Below are 6,903 nucleotides of genomic sequence, written 5' to 3' on the forward strand. Positions count from 1 at the left end.
AATGAAGAATTCAAAAAACTGAATAAGATTTCAAGGCCTTAAATGATGTACTTACATCTAAGGGGAATTTACCGTTATCGAAAATAATGTTAAAATCCTTGCATAACTTAAACCATGTTTTACATATAATCATTTTTACAGAAGACAGTAATGGCAGTGATGTCCTCTTCGACATTCAAGCTCTTTACCATTAGGATGGGACTTATAAATGATAAGATATGCACTACATTTCTTCTGACACTTTTATTCCATAAGATAATGGTTGTAAAATTTGATGACAAAACATTTCCTTTAAGTTTCAGATTGAAGACGACAATATTGAAAATGAAGTTAACACATATATTTGCTTCCCTGGACAGGCTTTGGTTTGATACAGCCTCATATATTTCATTAGTTTCAGTTCCGATTGAAGAAAATCTTTTACAGCTTGCATCGGCTATCGGAATTCGAATGATTGTACATTGGAGTATGACTACTCAACCCGTGCAGCTGACTGTTGATACAGATATTTCTATACTGTAATATTTATTGTTCATAAATCGGTAGTAAGATATCGTCTCCTCTTTTTTATCTATATATGTTTATGGTTCATTTCTCTTCTTTCTAGTGGCTGAAATGACTAAACAATTAGTTTAGTTAATGGAGACAACAAGTATCCCTCCAAGCACTGTTTCAGACATGGGCGGGTACCTGGGTAGAACCACCGAGCGTCTGCAGCGAGCTGGAGGACTTCCTCATATGAAGAATTTTACACCCAAGGTGACGTTTCGAACGGCAAGTGATTTGAAATTGTTTTCCTGACATAACGTATATTTTCATATGAAGTTAAGGCATGCTTATTTGCTTTAATGTTACATTACATCTTAGCGAGAAATTTTGAAAGCCTGCATAAGTGTCGCGTAATTAAATAACTCGACGGATTCTGCTTTGGCTCATTGCCAATATAATGTAATCTTTTTACTTTTAACCTTATATAATAACATTAAATGCTTATGTATGAAATATGTTTCCTTGAAATCTCTGCTAAATTATTAATATTCTCAAAATGATTACTGTTTATTTGCATGAAATTGTTCCATGTTTGTTTAGGCAATATTTATTTAAGAGTTTCTAAGGAACTGCAAATAATGTCCTATTATCTGAGTGTCTGGTAAAAGGAGATTATCAATTTTAAATTATTCATCACTTAAGCTTTGGAGCTAAAATCTTTATCATCTGCAGATAAGCAATGTATTTTTTTTATTTTAGATATCAGTTACATACTTGCAATTTATTTCAAAGTTACTTTCTCGCTTTTACTTTATCATTAAAGTTTCTCTTAGGTCTGAGCGAAGAAAAGGAGCAAAATTTGAAAAGCTTCAGGAGTTATCTCCTACGAACAAAACATAGGGTCTAAATTATACTACAACAAGCTGATACAAGATTTTTTTATAAACATTATCAATACGTTTGTGCCGCCACAGCCAAAACGGTTTCATGAGGAATCTGTCAATATATATTATTAATCTTTAAGAACTATTAAATGAAATAGAATTTTAAAAGAAGACATACTTTTGCTTTAAATAATAATAACATAAACGAGCATCTATTTTTGATGAACTTTCTTTTATTCATGAATTGATCTTTTCACTTTTAGAGTCAGGTTTACTACCGCCTACGTTACATAGACCAAGTGGAAACTGCATAGGCTCTCGGAATTCGAATGTTTGTACATTAGAATATGACTACTCAAACCGTGTAGCTGAATGTTGACACAGATATTTCTATTCCGTAATATTTATTCTTCATACAGCAATGCTTTTGTCAAAACTGAAACTGAATAATTTGATTAAACGCCTGTTTCTATACAATGACATATTCAATGTCATTGTACATACTGATAATAATAATAATAATAATGATGATAATAACTTTATTTAAACAAACCGTCATGACCGCACCCTGCCCCTTGAGGCCATTTTACCCCTATTGCCGAATGCCAGTGCTTAAATCCTTACATGGTCCGCCCAGATGGGCTGCATATAGAGGTTCAACCCCCCTGGATAATGGTGCCATCACTTTTTATTAAATAAAAAAGAAATACTACACTCTACCCTACCCATAGAGTCTGCACCAGCAAGTACATTTAATTTAACAAACCTTGAAAATATAAATGTTGAGATGTAAAAACGTTTATAAAAATTCAAAAACTATCACCTGCTGTTATCGCAAATAAAACAATGATATTTTTTTGAAAAGATGCCACATGAAGTCTCTGCAATACAGTGTCTTAAGGTGTTTTTGAATGTATCAAGTGATTTACTTTTGCGTAGTTCTAACGGCAGTTCGTTCTCAGTTTGGACCAATAGTACAGAAACTTCTATCATTAAATGCTTTGCACTTATTGTATGGTACTACATATGAAGATATATTATTATTGTGCATTCACGTTTGATATCATCACCAGCAATGTTAATCGAATTTGTAGAACATTTGTTCAATTGAGATCTGCTACCAAACATAATTAATTCAGTTTTTGAAGTGTTTATTTTCAGTTTGTTTCCATTCATCCAGTCATTGATAACTGCGCACCGTTCGAGGTCTCCGACTGCTTGTGATTCTACGGAATCGGATGTGGGACGAAAGCTTTTATTTGCTATATGATCATCAGAAAAACAGTAGACACATAAGGATTTGGGAATGACGTCAAAAAAGTTCCAGCATAGGTGAGATACAGCCACGGACCAAGGCAACTGTCTTGGGGCACACTGCATTCAAGATGGCGGTCTGATGAATATGCATTGTTGACATTAACCTTACAAGTACGAGGCCTTAAGTAGGAGTCTACCCATTGAAGAGCTGTTTCACATACATCATACTCGTACGTCGCACGCTATTTTACACATAGGCGATTTCGAGATACATGTTGATGTGTATGCAGCTATTTAAATTATGAGTAACTGACGTCCGTGTATGTTTTTACTACAGTGATTAAAAAAATTAAATTACAATTTTCCCCGTTTAATTTTTAGAGAATTTTTAATCGTAAAATACATAAAAAATCGAATTATCATCAACAAATATGACGAAAAATGTAACGTTACGCGTAACAAGATGTTAGTACGGCAGTCGGTTTTTTGACGATAAATCTGTCAATTTTAAAGATACATGGACAAAATAACCAGCAGACGACATTGAATTTTGCCGCGCATCATTCAATGCGTTTATTTCACATCATTTTCGTATTTATTCGCTTTAACAAAACCTTGACGGCTTTTCCTACAAGCGTTACGCTCGTCATCCTGGTGCGTATTTATTCAATTATACCGTAATAATTTATCGGAAAAAATACCAAAACGTATACTATCATAAAATGCATACAGTAACAATTATGTACATGTTTAAATCAATAATCATTAACAAGTATTAAACGACTACGGTATATTTAAAAAAATTACATACTGAAAATGTTACGTCAAAAAGTGCATTTCAATAGTGAGTTTTCCCATTTTATGCGAGTTATTATTGAAAGTTGGCATTGATCTTTATAGAAGGCTAAAAGTGCATTGTATGAACTTTCTAAAGATATCTGACTTATCTTGTTAGTATAAAACTTTCACGAACCATCATTCTGTGAAAATATTACATCGTTTACAGTAAAGCTGCAAATATTAGATTGCATAACGTTACGTCGTATAATTTCACTTTGCTGTACATAAAAACGCAACGTTTTTGATATTTTATTAGCTCGATTTCATTAAATAACTTTAAGTATTTGGTTCATTTTACAAATTGTGACGCATATTATAGATCTTTATTATCTTTCTTCTATATTTTCAGTATCTTCGAAATAATTTATTCTGAACATTGTGCCTAGAAGTAAACTTAAAGTATGAACATCTCATCTATGATAATTTGAACAAATCACTTTTACATTTAAATCTAAGGTCCAGTCCAAAAAAAAATGTTCTGTAAGAAAATTGTACTGGACCTATAAAGAAAGAGAAAATTGCATGGCAAGCGTAATTTTATTTGATGTGCCACGAAAATAGAAGTATTTTTAAATTACTTTCTCAACGAATTTATATTGCATATTCCTACAGACCTACCATCTATGAACTAATCAATTGTTCTGTTTCCCGTTTAGTTTTTCATAAAAACCAGTGTTGTAAGTGGTAATTTACAGGTCTATATGAATGCATTACATTTGACTGAGGAATTGTAATACCGTGATAAAATTAAGCCGATCAGTTAGCCTACGAAGTTTAAATAAATAAAAGTAATACTTTTTATTTACACTTAAGTTAGGACAATTTCATTTTGCATTTTTGCTCGGAGTCGAATATACATGATTTTGTCATATCATATACGCATATGCATGTATTCATCATAATTATACAGCTTTCAAAAGTAGAACAGTCACTCTTGGATACTTTTCTAATATAACAAATCAAAGAGGGGAAAATATACTTTTATGTTCTAATGAGCACACAAAAAGAATAAAAATCATTAGGCACAGTCATGGTGTCTTAATTGATAAATTTCAAATGAAAAGAAGTCTGCTTCTTCCGCAGTCCCTCACTCACATAGTCACACAATAACTGCTCCCTCGCGTAGGTCATTTTGCTGTTTTTTTGTTGTTTTTTTTTTTTTGATGTTATACAGCAGTAATTCGGTCAAAAATATGCTTCCGCAGTGTAGCGTAGTCGTAAAGATCTCTAATAAATGGATTTTTTTTTATTTTCATCTTAACGCTTTTGCGCGTAATCCCGCGAACAAAAAGAGAGGATACCTTTCATTATTGTTTTTTTTTTTTCTTTTTAATTTTTTATTACCCCCAAAAACGAAAGTACGGTGTTTATTCTGCGGATCGCTTTCTGAAATGCGGCAATATGAGGGTACTTATCTTCAGTTGACTTGTATTCCACTGCAAACTTATCAACACCCTGTTTTCTTTTTCGTTTTCTTAAAGCATATTCATAAATGTCTTTTTGGAAATAGGTCTATAACGGAGTGAAAAACTAGAACCTGTATCAAAAAGGACCTGAAGCAGCTAAAATGTATATTGAATTTCTTTCATAAGCATATAACCTAGATTAATGTATGTTTTGACATACTTATCTTTATATATCATTCCATTGTTGTATATTTCGTTTGCTAATATATAATTCGAAAAAGTTCGTACACAGCTTAGTGTCCGAATTTTAACTATAGCCGTCTAATTTTTAGTGTTTCGTTTTTTCCGCTCTATTTTTCCCGAATAAATGTGCAAATTGTGTATTATTTACTGCGGTAATAATAATAGTTATAAATGAATATACATAACAAATAATGAAACGCAACATTCCATCGACCATTCAATCCATCCGCGTGTCTTTTGGCAGTCGAATAGCCGATGAGCATGCACGAATTCATGACCAGTTGGTAATTATTTACTCGATCATTCATTTAGTCAGCCTGAAAGATTTGTTTCTTCAGTATGTCCGTTAAGCTGTCTGTCTTACTAGAAATTATGTCGGTCAGTATCTCTACGTAGTTGATATACAAATGTTATGAATTTTGTCAATGATTACTCTATCTTATTGATATTTACACAAATGAAGTGTGATACCCCTCCCCACATCCCCACCCACCCTTGTCTGAGCACTGCGGAGAGGGCGAGGTGGTACCGCCAAAAGAAAAAAAAAAACGGGCCACTTGAACAGAAACGTGAACGCCAGATGCCGAACTGTGACTAGTATCGGATGTGAAGTTTCAAGGTTTTCCGCACAAATATAAAATATAAAAAAGCTGATTTGACATTTTGATGCTTTACATGTATTTTGAATAGATATAAAGAAATCATCAAACTTAGATACCGAACTATGTTTTTTTCCTGCTTATAATACGCGGTCTTTAATAAAGACAATAAACAAAATTTAATCGATAACGCCGTTATTTATTAATTTATTATGATAGTGCACACAATGTCTATAGATCTGTGTAAGTTTGTCCAAAGCACTGAGATAATTAAACGTTTTTAAACATTTTATTTCATTTTGAGCACGAAACATTTTTCATTTGCAGTGTCGCACATGATGTGAATAAAAAAGGTGTTATTTAAACGGTACTTAAGCTGGTTGAGAACTGGTTATAGGGCCTAAATAATTTCTTTATGAAATAATAACTTCCCAATCGTTGTTTAACGTAGGATAACACGTCTTTTGATTTCTTATGCATGAAAATATATGAGCCGCGCCACGAGAAAAACAAACATAGTGCGGTTGCAACCAGCATGAATCCAGACCAGCCTGCGCATCAGGGTCCATTCTGTTCGCTAACAGTTTCTCTAATTCCAATAGGCTTTGAAAGCGAAGAGTATGGATCCCGACCAGACTGAGCGGAGGTGCAGGCTGGTCTGGATCCATGCTGGTCGCAAACGCACTATGCTGGTTTTCTCATGGCACAGTTCATACTGAGTGATATATTGTTTCGCATAAGAAAGAAAAAAATCGGGTTATCCTATGATAAATCACACTTGCGAATTTGTTATTTCGATTCTAACAAGACATACTAGTATTAACGGTGTTAGAAAAAAAAAGGGTAACTACGTTTTACGACCGTGCTACGCACCTGGATCGGATGACGTCACTGCACGCACAGTATTGTCGCAAATTTTCTTCTATTTGTAGGGTTATTTGTTGGTCGTGTTAGAATTAAATTTTTGGTGTTGTTTTAAACAAAAGTCAAAGTACAAAACTGAATTTAGCATGAAAAAAGTTTTAAATCCACAGGACCTGTTCTATTCTTAAATGCATAAAAATTTCTAAAATTAACTGTTTTACGGTTTAATGAAAATATTTTTTTTTCAAATATTTTCGTGCGACAGCACTGCCTCTTTGTCGGTTATAATCATCCTGATCACTGTTGATGCTAGGTTTGTTA

This window comes from Mercenaria mercenaria, chromosome 17 (assembly GCF_021730395.1).
Source record: "Mercenaria mercenaria strain notata chromosome 17, MADL_Memer_1, whole genome shotgun sequence".
NCBI classification, from domain to species: domain Eukaryota; kingdom Metazoa; phylum Mollusca; class Bivalvia; order Venerida; family Veneridae; genus Mercenaria; species Mercenaria mercenaria.